This window comes from Brassica rapa, unplaced genomic scaffold (assembly GCF_000309985.2).
Source record: "Brassica rapa cultivar Chiifu-401-42 unplaced genomic scaffold, CAAS_Brap_v3.01 Scaffold0323, whole genome shotgun sequence".
NCBI classification, from domain to species: Eukaryota; Viridiplantae; Streptophyta; class Magnoliopsida; order Brassicales; family Brassicaceae; genus Brassica; species Brassica rapa.
The window spans coordinates 125,001-145,589 of NW_022610266.1; positions in this window are offsets into that span (position 1 = coordinate 125,001).

A 20,589-nucleotide genomic window follows, 5' to 3' on the forward strand; every position below is an offset into this window, starting at 1 on the left:
TATATTTTAACACTTGGTGGGATTATGAAAAGTCGAGCCAGCATAAGTACACTTGGACCATCAGTTCATTAGAACTCGGGCTAGCATCAATCAGACTGACTTGGACAGTCCAGTCCATCAAAACTCGAGCTCATGTCCAGATCAGTACACAAACAGTTCACGGAAAAGGCCAGCGTGCTGATATGTGTACTGACATGGTGCATCGGTTGTCCAAAATAAGTACACAAACATTCCATAGGAAGGACGAGCATGCTGATATGTGTGGTCAGGGTGCTGATATATGTACTGATCAGCAGTCTACGGACAATCTATGGTTGTCCAAAATCAGCCAAGGGAAGGACCAGCGCGCTGATATGTGTACTGATGGACAGCCACAGACGTTCTGTGTGTGCTGACGGTCAGCCACGAACGTCCTGTGTGTGCTGACGGACACACACGGACGTCCTGTGTGTACAGAAAAGACAGCCCACGTGGGCCAAAATCACCCGAACAGTCCACGGGAAGGGCCACCGTGCTGAGTCCAGGGACCAGCGTGCTGATATGTGTACTGATGGACAGCCACGAACTTCGTGTGTGCTGACGGACACATACGGACACACACGGACAGCCACAAACATCCTGTGTGTGCTGGCGGACACCCACGGACGTCCTGTGTGTACTGAACAGACAGCCCACGTGGGCCAAAATCACCCGAACAGTCCACGGAAAGGGACAGCGTGCTAAGTCCAAGAACCAACGTGCTGATATGTGTACTGATGGACAGCCACGGACGTCATATGTGTGCTGATAGAAACAATCAGACACACGTGGACACACACTGACACACGCGGACAGCCACGGACGTTCTGTGTGTGCTGGCGGACACCCACAGACATCCTGTGTGTACTGAACAGACAGCCCACGTGGGCCAAAATCACCCGAACAGTCCACGGGAAGGGTCAGCATGCTGAGTCCAAGAATCAACGTGCTGATATGTGTACTGATGGACAGTCACGGACGTCCTGTGTGTGCTGACGGACACACACGGACAGCCATGGACGTGCTATGTGTGCTGACGGACACACACGGACGTCCTGTGTGTGCTTACGGACACCCACAGACGTCCTGTGTGTACATAACAGACAGCCCACGTGGGCCAAAATCACGCGAAGAGTCCACGGGAAGGGCCAGCGTACTAAGTCCAAGGACCAGCGTGCTGATATGTGTACTGATGGACAGCCACATACGTCCTATGTGTGCTGACGGATACACACGGACACACACAAACACACACGGACAGCCACTAACGTCCTGTGTGTGCTGACGGACAGCCACAGACAGCCACGGACGTCCTTTGTGTGCTGGCGGACACCCACGGACATCTTGTGTGTACTGAACAGACAGCCCACATGAGCCAAAATCACCCAAACAGTCCACGGGAAGGGCCAGCGTGCGGAGTCCAAGGACCAACGTGCTGATATGTGTACTGATGGACAGCCACGTACGTCCTGTGTGTGCTGACAACAACACACGGACACATACGGACATACACAGACAGCCACGAACGTCCTGTGTGTGTTGACGGACAGCAACGGACGTCCTGTGTGTGCTGGCGGAAACCCACAGACGTCCTGTGTGTACTGAACAGACAGCCCACGTGGACCAAAATCACCTGAACAGTCCACGGGAAGGGCAGTGTGCTGAGTCCAAGGACCAGCGTGATGATATGTGTACTGATAGACAGCCACGGAAGTCCTGTGTGTGCTGCTGGACACACACGGACACACACAGACAGCCACGAACGTCCTGTGTGTGCTGACTGACACCCATGGACGTCCTGTGTGTACTGAACAGACAGCCCACGTGGGCCCAAAATCACCCGAACAGTCCACGGAAAGGGCAGCGTGCTGAGTCCAAGGACCAGCGAGCTGATATGTGTACTGATAGACAGCCACGTACGTCCTGTGTGTGCTGACGGACATACACGGACACACATGGACAGCCATGGACGTCCTGTGTGTGATGACAAACAGCCACAGACAGCCACAGACATCCTGTGTGTGGTGGCGGACACCCACGAACGTCCTGTGTGTACTGAACACACAGCCCACGTGGGCGAAAATCACCCAAACAGTCCACAGGAAGGTTCAGCGTGCTGAGTCCAGGGACCGTGCTGATATGTTTACTGACGGACAGCCACGGACATCCTCTGTGTGCTGACGGACACACACGAACACACACTGACAGCCACGGACGTCCTGTGTGTGCTGACAAACACACGGACGTCCTGTGTGTGTGCTGACGGACTTCACGGACGTCCTGTGTCTACTGAACAGATAGCCCACGTGGGCCAAAATCACCCGAACAGTCCACGGGAGGGCCAGCGTGCTGAGTCCAAGGACCAGCGTGCTGATATGTGTACTGATGGATAGCCACGGACGTCCTGTGTGTGCTGAGGGACACACACGGATAGCCACGGACGTCCTGTGTGTGCTGACGGACAGCCACAGACAGCCACGGACGTCCTTAGTGTGCTGGCGGAAAACCACAGACGTCCTGTATGTACTGAACAGACAGCCCACGTGGACCAAAATCACCTGAACAGTCCACGGGAAGGGCAGCGTGCTGATATGTGTACTGATAGACAGCCAAGGAAGTCCTGAGTGTGCTGACGGACACACACGGACAGCAACGGACGTCGTGTGGGTGCTGACTGACACCCACGGACGTCCTGTGTGTACTGAACAGACAGCCCACGTGGGCCAAAATCACCCGAACAGTCCACGGGAAGGGCAGCGTGCTGAGTCCAAGGACCAGCGTGCTGATATGTGTACTGGTAGACAGCCACGTATGTCCTGTGTGTGCTGACGGACATACACGGACACACACGGACAGCCATGGACGTCCTGTGTGTGCCTGACAGACAGCCACATACATCCTGTGTGTGCTGGTGGACACCCATGGAGTCCTGTGTGTCTGAACAGACAGCCCACGTGGGCCAATCACCCGAAACAGTCCACGGGAAGGGTCAGCGTGCTAAGTCAAGGACCGTGCTGATATGTGTACTGACGGACAGCCACAGACGTCCTTGTGTGCTGTCGGACACACACGAACACACACTGACAGCCACGGACGTCCTCTGTGTTCTGACAGACACACACAGACGTCCTGTGTGTAATGACGGACTTCCACGGACGTCCTGTGTCTACTGAACAGATAGCCCACGTGGGCCAAAATCACCCGAACAGTCCACGGGAGGGCCAGCGTGCTGAGTCCAAGGACCAGCGTGCTGATATGTGTACTGATGGATAACCACCGGACGTCTGTGTGTGCTGACGGACACACACAGACACACATGGACACACATGGACAGCCATGGACGTCCTGTGTGTGCTGACGGACGGCCACAGACAGCCACAGATGAACTTAGTGTGCTGGCGGACACCACAGTTGTCCTGTGTGTACTGAACAGACCACGGACGTCCTGTGTGTGCTGACGGACACACACAGACACACATGGACACACACAGACAGCCACGGACGTCTCTGTGTGCTGACGACGGCCACAGACAGCCACAGATGTCCTTAGTGTGCTGGCGGACACCCACGGACGTCCTGTGTGTACTGAACAGACAGCCCACGTGGGCCAAAATCACCCAAACAGTCCACGGGAAGGGCCAGCGTGCTGACTCCAAGGACCAACGTGCTGATATGTGTACTGATGGACAGCCACCGACATCCTGTGTGTGCTGACGGACACACAAGGACACACACAGACAACACAGACACACACGGACAGCCACTGCGTCCTGTGTGTGCTGACGGACAGCCACAGACAGCCACGGATGTCCTGTGTGTGCTGGCGGACACCCATGGACATCCTTTGTGTACTGAACAGACAGCCCACATGGGCCAAAATCACCCAAACAGTCCACGGGAAGGGCCAGCGTGCTAGTCCAAGGACCAGCGTGCTGATATGTGTACTGATGGACAGCCACGGACGTCCTGTGTGTGCTGATAGAAACAATCAGACACACGCGGACACACACTGACACACGCGGACAGCCACAGACGTTCTGTGTGTGCTGGCGGACACCCACAGACATCCTGTGTGTACTGAACAGACTGCCCACGTGGGCCAAAATCACCCGAACAGTCCACGGGAAGGGTCAGCGTGCTGAGTCCAAGGATCAACGTGCTGATATGTGTACTGATGGACAGTCACGGACGTCCTGTGTGTGCTGACGGACACATACGGACACACGGCCAGCCATGGACGTGCTATGTGTGCTGACGGACACACACGGACGTCCTGTGTGTGCTGACGGACACCCACAGACGTCCTGTGTGTACTTAACAGACAGCCCACGTGGGCCAAAATCACGCGAAGAGTCCAGGGGAAGGGCCAGCGTACTGAGTCCAAGGACCAGCGTGCTGATATGTGTACTGATGGACAGCCACATACGTCCTATGTGTGCTGACGGACACACACGGACACACACAAACACACACGGACAGCCACTAACGTCCTGTGTGTGCTGATGGACAGCCACAGACAGCCACGGACATCCTTTGTGTGCTGGCAGACACCCACGGACATCCTGTGTGTACTGAACAGACAGCCCACATCAGCCAAAATCACCCAAACAGTCCACGGGAAGGGCCAGCGTGCTGAGTCCAAGGACCAACGTGCTGATATGTGTACTGATGGACAGCCACGGACGTCCTGTGTGTGCTGAAAACAACACACGGACACATACGGACACACAAAGACAGCCACGAACGTCCTGTGTGTGTTGACGGACAGTCACGGACAGCAACGGACGTCCTGTGTGTGCTGGCGGAAACCCAGAGACGTCCTGTGTGTACTGAACAGACAGCCCACGTGGACCAAAATCACCTGAAATGTCCACGGGAAGGGCAGCGTGCTGAGTCCAAGGACCAGCGTGCTGATATGTGTACTGATAGACAGCCACGGAAGTCCTGTGTGTGCTGCTGGACACACACGGACACACACGGACAGCCACGGACGTCCTGTGTGTGCTGACTGACACCCACGGACGTCCTGTGTGTACTGAACAGACAGCCCACGTGGGCCAAAATCACCCGAACAGTCCACGGGAAGAGCAGCGTGCTGAGTCCAAGGACCAGCATGCTGATATGTGTACTGATAGAAAGCCACGTACGTCCTGTGTGTGCTGACGGACATACACGGACACACATGGACAGCCATGGACGTCCTGTGTGTGCTGACGAACATGCACAGACAGCCACAGACATCCTGTGTGTGCTGGCGGACACCCACGGACGTCCTGTGTGTACTGAACAGACAGCCCCACGTGGACGGACACACGAACACACATTGACAGCCACGAATGTCCTGTGTGTGCTGACGGACACCCACAGACGTCCTGTGTGTGCTGACAGACTTCCACGGACGGTCCTGTGTCTACTGAACAGATAGCCCACGGGGCCAAAACACCCACCCGAACAGTCCACGGGAGGGCCAGCGTGCTGAGTCCAAGGACCAGCGGTGGTGTGGATAGCCACGGACGTCCTGTGTGTGCTGACGGACACACACGGATAGCCACGGGTGTCCTGTGTGTGCTGACGGACAGCCACAGACGTCCTTAGTGTGCTGGCGGAAACCCATAGACGTCCTGTATGTACTGAACAGACAGCCCACGTGGACCAAAATCACCTGAACAGTCCACGGGAAGGGCAGCGTGTTGAGTCCAAGGACCAGCGTGCTGATATGTGTACTGATAGACAGCCACGGAAGTCCTGAGTGTGCTGACGGACACACACAGACAGCAACGGACGTCCTGTGTGTGCTGACTGACACCCACGGACGTCCTGTGTGTACTGAACAGACAGCCCACGTGGGCCAAAATCACCCGAACAGTCCACGTGAAGGGCAGCGTGCTGAGTCCAAGGACCAGCGTGCTGATATGTGTACTGATAGACAGCCACGTATGTCCTGTGTGTGCTGACGGACATACACGGACACACACGGACAGCCATGGACGTCCTGTGTGTGCTGACAGACAGCCACAGACAGCCACAGACATCCTGTGTGTGCTGGTGGACACCCATGGACGTCCTGTGTGTACTGAACAGACAGCCCACGTGGGCCAAAATCACCCGAACAGTCCACGGGAGGGCCAGCGTGCTGAGTCCAAGGACCAGCGTGCTGATATGTGTACTGATGGATAGCCACGGACGTCCTGTGTGTGCTGACGGACACACACAGACACACATGGAAACACACGGACAGCCACGGACGTCCTGTGTGTGCTGACGGACAGCCACAGACAGCCACAGACGTCCTTAGTGTGCTGGCGGACACCCACGGACGTCTTGTGTGTACTGAACAGCAGCCCCACGTGGGCCAAAATCACCCAAACAGTCCACGGGAAGGGCCAGCGTGCTGAGTCCAAGGACCAACGTGCTGATATGTGTACTGATGGACAGCCACCGACGTCCTGTGTGTGCTGACGGACACACACAGACACACACAGACACACACAAAGGCACACACAGACACACACGACAGCCACTGATGTCCTGTGTGTGCTGACGGACAGCCACAGACAGCCACGGACGTCCTATGTGTGCTGGCGGACACCAACGGACATCCTTTGTGTACTGACAGACAGCCCACATGGGCCAAAATCACCCAAACAGTCCACGGGAAGGGCCAGCGTGCGAGTCCAAGGACCAGCGTGCTGATATGTGTACTGATGGACAGCCACGGACGCTGTGTGTGCTGACGAACACACACGGACACACACGGACAGCCACGAACGTTCTGTGTGTGTTGACTGACGGCCACAGACAGCAACGGAAGTCCTGTGTGTGCCGGCGGAAACCCACGGACGTCTTGTGTGTACTGAACAGACAGCCCACTTGGACCAAAATCACCTGAACAGTCCATAGGAAGGGCAGCGTGCTGAGTCCAAGGACCAGCGTGCTATATGTGTACTGATAGACAGCCATGGAAGTCCTGTGTGTGCTGACTGACACACATGGACAGCCACGGACGTCCTATGTGTGCTGACGGAAACCCAAAGACGTCCTGTGTGTACTGAACAGACAGCCCACGTGGGCCAAAATCACCCGAACAGTCCACGGGAAGGGCAGCGTGCTGAGTCCAAGGACCAGCGTGCTGATATGTGTACTGATAGACAGCCACGTACGTCCTGTGTGTGCTGACGGACATACACGGACACTCACGGACAGCCATGGATGTCCTGTTTGTGCTGACAAACAGCCACATACAGCCACGGACGTCCTGTGTGTGCTGGCGGACACCCACGAATGTCCTGTGTGTACTGAACAGACAGCCCACGTGGGCTAAAATCACCCAATCAGTCCACGGGAAGGGTCAGCTTGCTGAGTCCAAGGACCGTGCTGATATGTGTACTGACGGACAGCGACGGACGTCCTCTGTGTGCTGACGGACACACACGAACACACTGACAGCCACGGACGTCCTGTGTGTGCTGACGGACACACACGGACGTCCTGTGTGTGCTGACGGACTTCCACGCGGACGTCCTGTGTCTACTGAACAGATAGCCCACGTTGGCCAAATCACCCGAACAGTCCACGGGAAGGGCAGCGTGCTGAGTCCAAGGACCAGCGTGCTGATATGTGTACTGATAGACAGCCACGTACGTCCTTGTGTGCTGACGGACATACACGGACACTCACGGACAGCCATGGATGTCCTATGTGTGCTGACGAACAGCCACATACAGCCACGGACGTCCGTGTGTGCTGGCGGACACCCAAATGTCCTGTGTGTACTGAACAGACAGCCCACGTGGGCTAAAATCACCAAACACCCAACAGTCACGGGAAGGGTCAGCTTGCTGAGTCCAAGGATTGTGCTGATATGTGTACTGACAGACAGCCCCAGACGTCCTCTGTGTGCTGACGGACACACACGAACACACACTGACAGCCACGGACGTCCTGTGTGTGCTGACGGACACACACGGATGTCCTGTGTGTGCTGGCAGACACCCACGGAGATCCTGTGTGTACTGAACAGACAGCCCACATCGGCCAAAATCACCCAAACAGTCCATGGGAAGGGCCAGCGTGCTGAGTCCAAGGACCAACGTGCTGATATGTGTACTGATGGACAGCCACAGACGTCCTGTGTGTGCTGAAAACAACACACGGACACATACGGACACACACAGACAGCCACGAACGTCCTGTGTGTGTTGACGGAAAGCCACGGACAGCAACGGACAGCAACGGACGTCCTGTGTGTGCTGGCGGAAACCCACAGACGTCCTGTGTGTACTGAACAGACAGCCCACGTGGACCAAAATCACCTGAACAGTCCACGGGAAGGGCAGCGTGCTGAGTCCAAGGACCAGCGTGCTGATATGTGTACTGATAGACAGCCACGGAAGTCCTGTGTGTGCTGCTGGACACACACGGACACACACGGACAGCCACGGACGTCCTGTGTGTGCTGACTGACACCCACGGACGTCCTGTGTGTACTGAACAGACAGCCCACGTGGGCCAAAATCACCCGAACAGTACACGGGAAGGGCCAGCGTGCTGAGTCCAAGGACCAGCGTGCTGATATGTGTACTGATGGATAGCCACGGACGTCCTGTGTGTGCTGACGGACACACATAGACACACATGGAAACACACGGACAGCCACGGACGTCCTGTGTGTGCTGACGGACAGCCACAGACAGCCACAGACGTCCTTAGTGTGCTGGCGGACACCCACGGACGTCTTGTGTGTACTGAACAGACAGCCCACGTGGGCCAAAATCACCCAAACAGTCCACGGGAAGGGCCAGCGTGCTGAGTCCAAGGACCAACGTGCTGATATGTGTACTGATGGACAGCCACCGACGTCCTGTGTGTGCTGACGGACACACACAGACACACACAGACACACACAGGCACACACAGACACACACGGACAGCCACTGACGTCCTGTGTGTGCTGACGGACACCACAGACAGCCACGGACGTCCTATGTGTGCTGGCGGACACCAACGGACATCCTTTGTGTACTGAACAGACAGCCCACATGGGCCAAAATAACCCAAACAGTCCACGGGAAGGGCCAGCGTGCTAGTCCAAGGACCAGCGTGCTGATATGTGTACTGATGGACAGCCACGGACGTCCTGTGTGTGCTGACGAACACACACGGACACACACGGACAGCCACGAACGTTCTGTGTGTGTTGACTGACGGCCACAGACAGCAACGGAAGTCCTGTGTGTGCCGGCGGAAACCCACGGACGTCTTGTGTGTACTGAACAGACAGCCCACTTGGACCAAAATCACCTGAACAGTCCATGGGAAGGGCAGCGTGCTGAGTCCAAGGACCAGCGTGCTATATGTGTACTGATAGACAGCCATGGAAGTCCTGTGTGTGCTGACTGACACACATGGACAGCCACGGACGTCCTATGTGTGCTGACGGAAACCCAAGGACGTCCTGTGTGTACTGAACAGACAGCCCACGTGGGCCAAAATCACCCGAACAGTCCACGGGAAGGGCAGCGTGCTGAGTCCAAGGACCAGCTTGCTGATATGTGTAACTGATAGACAGCCACGTACGTCCTGTGTGTGCTGACGGACATACACGGACACTCACGGACAGCCATGGATGTCCTGTTTGTGCTGACAAACAGCCACATACAGCCACGGACGTCCTGTGTGTGCTGGCGGACACCCACGAATGTCCTGTGTGTACTGAACAGACAGCCCACGTGGGCTAAAATCACCCAATCAGTCCACGGGAAGGGTCAGCTTGCTGAGTCCAAGGACCGTGCTGATATGTGTACTGACGGACAGCGACAGACGTCCTCTGTGTGCTGACGGACACACACGAACACACACTGACAGCCACGGACGTCCTGTGTGTGCTGACGGACACACACGGACGTCCTGTGTGTGCTGACGGACTTCCACGGACGTCCTGTGTCTACTGAACAGATAGCCCACGTGGGCCAAAATCACCCGAACAGTCCACGGGAAGGGCAGCGTGTTGAGTCCAAGGACCAGCGTGCTGATATGTGTACTGATAGACAGCCACGTACGTCCTGTGTGTGCTGACGGACATACACGGACACTCACGGACAGCCATGGATGTCCTATGTGTGCTGACGAACAGCCACATACAGCCACGGACGTCCTGTGTGTGCTGGCGGACACCCACGAATGTCCTGTGTGTACTGAACAGACAGCCCACGTGGGCTAAAATCACCCAAACAGTCCACGGGAAGGGTCAGCTTGCTGAGTCCAAGGACCGTGCTGATATGTGTACTGACAGACAGCCCCAGACGTCCTCTGTGTGCTGACGGACACACACGAACACACACTGACAGCCACGGACGTCCTGTGTGTGCTGACGGACACACACGGATGTCCTGTGTGTGCTGGCAGACACCCACGGAGATCCTGTGTGTACTGAACAGACAGCCCACATCGGCCAAAATCACCCAAACAGTCCATGGGAAGGGCCAGCGTGCTGAGTCCAAGGACCAACGTGCTGATATGTGTACTGATGGACAGCCACCAGACGTCCTGTGTGTGCTGAAAACAACACACGGACACATACGGACACACACAGACAGCCACGAACGTCCTGTGTGTGTTGACGAAAGCCACGGACAGCAACGGACAGAGCAACGGACGTCCTGTGTGTGCTGGCGGAAACCCACAGACGTCCTGTGTGTACTGAACAGACAGCCCACGTGGACCAAAATCACCTGAACAGTCCACGGGAAGGGCAGCGTGCTGAGTCCAAGGACCAGCGTGCTGATATGTGTACTGATAGACAGCCACGGAAGTCCTGTGTGTGCTGCTGGACACACACGGACACACACGGACAGCCACAGACGTCCTGTGTGTGCTGACTGACACCCACGGACGTCCTGTGTGTACTGAACAGACAGCCCACGTGGGCCAAAATCACCCGAACAGTACACGGGAAGGGCCAGCGTGCTGAGTCCAAGGACCAGCGTGCTGATATGTGTACTGATGGATAGCCACGGACGTCCTGTGTGTGCTGACGGACACACACAGACACACATGGAAACACACGGACAGCCACGGACGTCCTGTGTGTGCTGACGGACAGCCACAGAAAGCCACAGACGTCCTTAGTGTGCTGGCGGACACCCACGGACGTCTTGTGTGTACTGAACAGACAGCCCACGTGGGCCAAAATCACCCAAACAGTCCACGGGAAGGGCCAGCGTGCTGAGTCCAAGGACCAACGTGCTGATATGTGTACTGATGGACAGCCACCGACGTCCTGTGTGTGCTGACGGACACACACAGACACACACAGACACACCAGGCACACACAGACACACACGGACAGCCACTGACGTCCTGTGTGTGCTGACGGACAACCACAGACAGCCCACGGACGTCCTATGTGTGCTGGCGGACACCAACGGACATCCCTTTGTGTACTGAACAGACAGCCCACATGGGCCAAAATCACCCAAACAGTCCACGGGAAGGGCAGCGTGCTAGTCCAAGGACCAGCGTGCTGATATGTGTACTGATGGACAGCCACGGACGTCCTGTGTGTGCTGACGAACACAACACGGACACACACGGACAGCCAACGAACGTTCTGTTGTGTTGACTGACGGCCACAGACAGCAACGGAAGTCCTGTGGTGCCGGCGGAAACCCACGGACGTCTTGTGTGTACTGAACAGACAGCCCACTTGACCAAAATCACCTGAACAGTCCATGGGAAGGGCAGCGTGCTGAGTCCAAGGACCAGCGTGCTATATGTGTACTGATAGACAGCCATGGAAGTCCTGTGTGTGCTGACTGACACACATGGACAGCCACGGACGTCCTATGTGTGCTGACGGAAACCCAAGGACGTCCGGTGTGTACTGAACAGACAGCCCACGTGGGGCCAAATCACCCGAACAGTCCACGGGAAGGGCAGCGTGCTGAGTCCAAGGACCAGCGTGCTGATATGTGTACTGATAGACAGCCACGTACGTCCGTGTGTGCTGACGGACATACACGGACACTCACGGACAGCCATGGATGTCCCTGTTTGTGCTGACAAACAGCCACATACAGCCAGCCACGGACGTCCTGTGTGTGCTGGCGGACACCCACGAATGGTCCTGTGTGTACTGAACAGACAGCCCACGTGGGCTAAAATCACCCAATCAGTCCACGGGAAGGGTCAGCTTGCTGAGTCCAAGGACCGTGCTGATATGTGTACTGACGGACAGCGACGGACGTCCTCTGTGTGCTGACGGACACACACGAACACACACTGACAGCCACGGCGTTCCTGTGTGTGCTGACGGACACACACGACGTCCTGTGTGTGCTGACGGACTTCCACGGACGTCCTGTGTCTACTGAACAGATAGCCCACGTGGGCCAAAATCACCCGAACAGTCCACGGGAAGGGCAGCGTGCTGAGTCCAAGGACCAGCGTGCTGATATGTGTACTGATAGACAGCCACGTACGTCCTGTGTGTGCTGACGGACATACACGGACACTCACGGACAGCCATGGATGTCCTATGTGTGCTGACGAACAGCCACATACAGCCACGGACGTCCTGTGTGTGCTGGCGGACACCCACGAATGTCCTGTGTGTACTGAACAGACAGCCCGTGGGTAAAATCACCCAAACAGTCCACGGAAGGGTCATCTTTGCTGAGTCCAAGGACCGTGGCTGATATGTGTACTGACAGACAGCCCCAGACGTCCTCTGTGTGCTGACGGACACACCGAACACACACTGACAGCCACGGACGTCCTGTGTGTGCTGACGGACACACACGGATGTCCTGTGGTGTGCTGGCAGACACCCACGGAGATCCTGTGTGTACTGAACAGACAGCCCACATCGGCCAAATCACCCAAACAGTCCATGGGAAGGGCCAGCGTGCTGAGTCCAGGACCAACGTGCTGATATGTGTACTGATGGACAGCCACAGACGTCCTGTGTGTGCTGAAAACAACACACGGACACATACGGACACACACAGACAACCACGAACGTCCTGTGTGTGTTGACGGAAAGCCACGGACAGCAACGGACAGCAACGGACGTCCTGTGTTGTGCTGGCGGAAAACCCACAGACGTCCTGTGTGGTACTGAACAGACAGCCCACGTGGACCAAAATCACCTGAACAGTCCACGGGAAGGGCAGCGTGCTGAGTCCAAGGACCAGCGTGCTGATATGTGTACTGATAGACAGCCACGGAAGTCCTGTGTGTGCTGCTGGACACACACGGACACACACGGACAGCCACAGACGTCCTGTGTGTGCTGACTGACACCCACGGACGTCCTGTGTGTACTGAACAGACAGCCCACGTGGGCCAAAATCACCCGAACAGTACACGGGAAGGGCAGCGTGCTGAGTCCAAGGACCAGCGTGCTGATATGTGTGCTGACGGACATACACGGACACACACGGACAGCCATGGACGTCCTGTGTGTGCTGACGAACATGCACAGACAGCCACAAACATCCTGTGTGTGCTGGCGGACACACCCACAGACGTCCTGTGATGTACTGAACAGACAGCCCACGTGGGCAAAATCACCCAACAGTCCATGGGAAGGTTCAGCGTGCTGAGTCCAAGGACCGGGCTGATATGTGTACTGACGGACAGCCACAGACGTCCTCTGTGTGCTGACGGACACACGAACACACACTGACAGCCACGAACGTCCTGTGTGTGCTGACGGACACACACGACGTCCTGTGTGTGCTGACGGACTTCACGGACGTCCTGTATCTACTGAACAGATAGCCACGTGGGCCAAAATCACCCGAACAGTCCACGGAGGGCCAGCGTGCTGAGTCCAAGGACCAGCGTGCTGATATGTGTACTGATGGCCACGGACGTCCTGTGTGTGCTAAGGACACACACGGATAGCCACGGACGTCCTGTGTGTGCTGACGGACAGCCACAGACAACCACGGACGTCCTTAGTGTGCTGGCGGAAACCCACAGACGTCCTGTATGTACTGAACAGACAGCCCACGTGACCAAAATCACTGAACAGTCCACGGGAAGGGCAGCGTGCTGAGTCCAAGGACCAGCGTGCTGATATGTGTACTGATAAACAGCCACGGAAGTCCAGAGTGTGCTGACGGACACACACAGACAGCAACGGACGTCCTGTGTGTGCTGACTGACACCCACGGACGTCCTGTGTGTACTGAACAGACAGCCCACGTGGGCCAAAATCACCCGAACAGTCCACGGGAAGGGCAGCGTGCTGAGTCCAAGGACCAGCGTGCTGATATGTGTACTGATAGACAGCCACGTATGTCCTGTGTGTGCTGATGGACATACACGGACACACACGGACAGCCATGGACGTCCTGTGTGTGCTGACAGACAGCCACAGACAGCCACATACATCCTGTGTGTGCTGGTGGACACCCATGGACGTCCTGTGTGTACTGAACAGACAGCCCACGTGGGCCAAAATCACCCGAACAGTCCACGGGAAGGGTCAGCGTGCTAAGTCCAAGGACCGTGCTGATATGTGTACTGACGGACAGCCACGGACGTCCTCTGTGTGCTGACGGACACACACGAACACACCTTGACAGCCACAGACGTCCTCTGTGTTCTGACGGACACACACGGACGTCCTGTGTGTAATGACAGACTTCCACGGACGTCCTGTGTCTACTGAACAGATAGCCCACGTGGGCCAAAATCACCCGAACAGTCCACGGGAGGGCCAGCGTGCTGAGTCCAAGGACCAGCGTGCTGATATGTGTACTGATGGATAGCCACAGACGTCCTGTGTGTGCTGAGGGACACACACAGACACACATGGAAACACACGGACAGCCACGGACGTCCTGTGTGTGCTGACGGACAGCCACAAACAGCCACCGACGTCCTGTGTGTGCTGACGGACACACACGGACACACACATACACACACAGACACACACGGACAGCCACTAACGTCCTGTGTGTGTTGACGGACAGCCACGGACAGCCACGGACGTCCTGTGTGTGCTGGCGGACACCAACGGACATCCTCTGTGTACTGAACAGACAGCCCACATGGGCCAAAATCACCCAAACAGTCCACGGGAAGGGCCAGCGTGCTAGTCCAAGGACCAGCGTGCTGATATGTGTACTGATGGACAGCCACGGACGTCCTGTGTGTGCTGACGAACATACACGGAAACACACGGACAGCCACGAACGTTCTGTGTGTTGACTGACGGCCACAGACAGCTACGGACGTCCTGTGTGTGCTGGCGGAAACCCACGGACATCTTGTGTGTACTGAACAGACAGCCCACGTGGACCAAAATCACCTGAACAGTCCATGGGAAGGGCAGCGTGCTGAGTCCAAGGACCAGCGTGCTATATGTGTACTGATAGACAGCCATGGAAGTCCTGTGTGTGCTGACTGACACACATGGACACACACGGACACACATGGACAGCCACGGACGTCCTATGTGTGATGACGGAAACCCAAGGACGTCCTGTGTGTACTGAACAGACAGCCCACGTGGGCCAAAATCAGCTGAGCAGTCCACGGGAAGGGCAGCGTGCTGAGTCCAAGGACCAGCGTGCTGATATGTGTACTGATAGACAGCCACGTATGTCCTGTGTGTGCTGACGGACATACACGGACACTCACGGACAGCCATGGACGTCCTGTGTGTGCTGACGAACAGCCACATACAGCCACGGACGTCCTGTGTGTGCTGGCGGACACCCACGAATGTCCTGTGTGTACTGAACAGACAGCCCACGTGGGCTAAAATCACCCAAACAGTCCACGGGAAGGGTCAGCTTGCTGAGTCCAAGGACCGTGCTGATATGTGTACTGACGGACAGCCACGGACGTCCTCTGTGTGCTGATGGACACACACGAACACACATTGACAGCCACGGACGTCCTGTGTGTGCTGACGGACACACACGGACGTCCTGTGTGTGCTGACGGACTTCCACGGACGTCCTGTGACTACTGAACAGATAGCCCACGTGGGCCAAAATCACCTAAACAGTCCACGGGAGGGCCAGCGTGCTGAGTCCAAGGACCAGCGTGCTGATATGTGTACTGATGGATAGCCACCGACGTCCTGTGTGTGCTGACGGACACACACGGATAGCCACGGACGTCCTGTGTGTGCTGACGGACAGCCACAGACGTCCTTAGTGTGCTGGCGGAAACCCACAGACGTCCTGTATGTACTGAACAGACAGCCCACGTGGACCAAAATCACCTGAACAGTCCACGGGAAGAGCAGCGTGCTGAGTCCACGGACCAGCGTGCTGATATGTGTACTGATAGACAGCCAAGGATGTCCTGAGTGTGCTGACGGACACACACGGACACACACGGACAGACACGGACGTCATGTGTGTGCTGACTGACACCCACAGACGTCCTGTGTGTACTGAACAGACAGCCCACGTGGGCCAAAATCACCCGAACAGTCCACGGGAAGGGCAGCGTGCTGAGTCCAAGGACCAGCGTGCTGATATGTGTACTGATAGACAGCCACGTACGTCCTGTGTGTGCTGACGGCATACACGGACACACATGGACAGCCATGGACGTCATGTGTGTCACGCCCCCAATCCTGAGTAGGATTGTTGGGACGGCCATGGTTCGAGGAAACGTGCAAGCCAGTCTTAGGACATCAAGGCAAGCGTTCCATGGTCGAGAAAGAAGGTTAAGGACATAAGGAAACTTAGACTTAACCTTATACAAGCTAAGAGACAGCTAGGACGAGTAAGACGGTTGCTGGACGAAGTGGACGAGTAGCTCGGCCAGCTCAAGGAAGCTAGGTTCAGTTCACTCCAGCTCAGTCCCTACAAAGTCAGCTCCACTAGCTGGACTACTAGCTCACTCAGATGAGGCAGCTGAGAGTCAGCTAATCTCAGCTAGACGGACTGTCCGGGCTTTAGGCCGATGGTCCGGGTCCGGGTCAGTGGCGGGCTGTGAGGTCCGGGTCAGTGGCGGGCTGTGAGGTCCGGCCATGAGGCCATGGGCTGTTGGGTCTTAGGACAAGGCCGTGGGCTAAGTCCAGGAGGCTTGGGGCGTGGGCTGGGCTTGTGGCCGACCCCAAACCCAATCAGAAAGGGCGAAGGGATGCAAGTGGCCGAAAGGGGACAACCCTTGGCCGATGGTGCCCATTCGCTAGCAAGTCATGCCTGTTCGTGGGGCAAGACTTACCCCCTCGTTTTCTATAAATATGGGGGCTCTCTGGTCGATTTCATTATCCAATTCCAGAGTAAAATACTCAGAGAAAACCGTAGAGAGAAAGAAAGATTGAAAGAGAGAGTTCCGGCCAAGAGAAAGGCCGATTGTGGTGGTGTTGTGTTCCGGCGACTCTGATCGTTTGAGAACTAACTCCGGTCAAGAATGGGAGATCAAGACAAGGAGAAGATCATGGAGAACCCAGACGTGGTTCACAAGGTATGTGATGGGCCGTGGCTCCATCAGACCAAACGGACTGTCCATGCGACCGCACCGCGGCTCTGCTCGGTTCCTAAGTCCCATCTGGCTCTCCTTATCTGTTTCAATTCGTTTCTCTTCTCTTCTCTCTGGTTAAACACGAAAGGTTGTGTTGGTTGAGTCCAAGGGACACGTTCCTAGGCTTTGGCCGAACATAACCAAACCGCTAGCCTAGACACGGGTCGGTTAGAGGGATGATCCGATCGCACCAAGACTGGGCGGTTAGGACGAACGGTTGGGAATGACCCAAAGGGCACGCGTTGTCAAGAGTCACGAGTGTCCAAGAGGCACGAATGGCCAAAGGGTACATGTTCTAAACGGTGTCTTTCGGGACAGGTTAGGACCGATCCTTATGGATCAGCCTATGGCTTGTCTAGTCAAGACAAGGTCACGGTTTGTCTAAGCCAAGGTGGAGTCGCAAGGTTTGACCGGTTGCTAAGCCTTCCGGATTAGGCTTGAGGCTTACTCGGCCGATGGGATCCAGGCCTAAGGCCGGATCAGGTAAGGGAGTCCGTTGGGCCATCGAGCCGGACTCCATTGGCCGGTCGCACCTAGATTCTATCCGGTTAGACGGATTGGTCTTTGGGGACGATCCGGATCTGTTCGTGTGTTCTGTTGTCTATTCTGGACTATCTATCTGATTCTAAAGTCAAGGGGTGGTTGGTTGAATGACTTAGGATACGATAGGTAGGTTCATACGTTTTATGATTATGTTGACTGAGGTTTATCTAAGTTTTAGGAACCAAGCCAGGCATTGTAGAATCAATCCGTTCTATTCTCGGTTATGATTAATGCTTATCTGGTTGTGGTTTCAGGAACTAAGGATGGTTCTGGTCAAGCCAAGGAGCCGTGAAGGCTCGGTCAGTGAGAGGCTGTGTAACGTGTGGTTAGATGATACTAGGGATGAACTAGTGATTGTCTATGAGACTGTTAAGAAGTTGTGTATTGAATCTCATGTTTCTAAGTAATACAAAGTTTATACATTGTTATTCCGCTGTGCAATCTGTTCCTTTGTTTATGAACCTCATATTCGAATATGACTTAGCAAATAAAAGACTTAAAATGGATCAAACGAGCAAAGAAATTAATAAGTAAGCATTCGTATCCAGTTGGGTCAAGAGACCAGGAACGGGTCTTACAAGTTGGTATCAGAGCATGCTTGATTCTAGGATAGTTGGGTTATGTAGTCCACACACACACGCAGCCAGCTGATTAGGTCTCACGGTGAGGCTTGATTGCTTAGTCTAGGGATTGTTTTGTTCTGTTTATGTTAGTGTGTTTTGTACTAACATTGTCTGAATCCTTAGGCTGGAAAAAGAAAATCGGGAAAGTCCCGAAGAAGTAAGAGAATGGCCGGTCAGTCTAGTCAAGTGGCCGTGGACGGAGCTAATCTGTCCGGTTTGCAAACCGATCCGGCCGCGGCTAACGCTGAAAATGTGTTGCCAACTGATCAGGCTAATCCTACAGGGACGCAACAGGATGGTCAGGAACATCAGGAGAGTGATGAAGAAGTGGAATCCTCGAACGCTAACCGTGATGGTGGCCAGCGTGAGAAAGTGGCCGATGGTACGGCCAATGTAACCGCAACACTGTCCAAAGAGGACTTGTTAGAGGCCATGAAGGTAATGGGGACTCAGGTGGCTGCTATGGCCCAACTGTTCACGCCATTTAGTGAACTCCTTAGTTGGCCAAGCTACGCCTGTGGCTACGACCGTCCCCAACACCAATGGTCCAGTTGTGGAAATGGTCTAGGTGATCGAGATTGATCCACCAGAAAGGACCGGGAAAAAGGTGGACTATCTGAGTTTGCTTCAGCACATCTCCCGTCTAGGGACGAAGCATTTCTCAGGAAGCACCGATCCTATTGAGGCAGACGAGTGGAGGAGTAGGCTAGTCCGAAACTTCAGCTCAACTCGTTGTCCTGAGGATTACAAGAGAGACATTGCGGTTCACTTCCTGGAAGGGGACGCGCATAATTGGTGGCTGGCTGTGAACAAGCGCACCAATGGAAGTCTCCAGAGTTTTGCGGATTTTGAAGATGAATTCAACCGCAAATACTTTCCAGCAGAGGCTTGGGACCGTCTGGAAGGTAGATTCCTAGACCTTACCCAAGGCCGCAGGGCCGTACGTGAGTACAAAGAGGAGTTCAACCGGCTCCGACGTTTTGTTGGAAGGGAACTTGAGGACGAGACAGTCCAGGTTCGTCGGTTCATTCGAGGCTTAAGGCCGGAGCTGAGAACTCACTGTTCGATCCGCACCTTCAGCACCGTCGGAGAGCTGGTTGAACGTGTAGCTCTTTTGGAGTCTAATTTGGCCGAGGAAGCCAAGCTTAAGACAAAGTCGCAGGCTGTCCCGACGGGTAAGACTAACGACCGAAAGAGGAAGTGGGACCAGGTTGACGGAGGCAAGGCCTCTAGTGGACGACCTGAATGTCCCAAGTGTGGTAAGAACCATCCAGGTGAATGCTGGAAAGCCATGGGAGCTTGTGTGAGATGTGGCAGCTTGGATCATTCCATCCGAGATCAAACAAACTCTTGGACACCAAACCTTCAGCTCTTAACCACACCAGAACACACTGGATCCACAACCATCTTACCGATCAAAATCAAAGGCTGGAGAATATGGGTAATTCTAAACTCTTGGAAACCAAACCTTCAGCTCTTAACCACACCAGAACACACTGGATAAAGTCACAGGACGGTGAGAAAGGTTTGTCCATGCTCAATTCTCTTCTCTGAATTTTTCAACTAGTTTTTCTCACAAATTTTTCTCTCTTCTTTCTCTCTTTCTCTCTGAATTTTTCTCTGGTTTTTCTTGCAGGTTATGAACGTCCAGAGGAGAGAAGATGGTGTTTTATAACATAAGAAGTTGCTTCAGGTGAGGGTTTACTTAAACCAAAGCAAGTTGCTGTCCTTTCCCTCCTTTGAAGAAGTATTATTTTGTTTTTATTAACAAGCAACCAGCTTTTGACTTTCATGTGACTTTAGTGAAGCAAGCAAGCAGGTAGGTGCAGCTTATGTGACTGATTTACTGAGAAAGCAAGAAGAATAGCTGGTGAAGATATTAGACTGGTCGGAATTTAGTTAA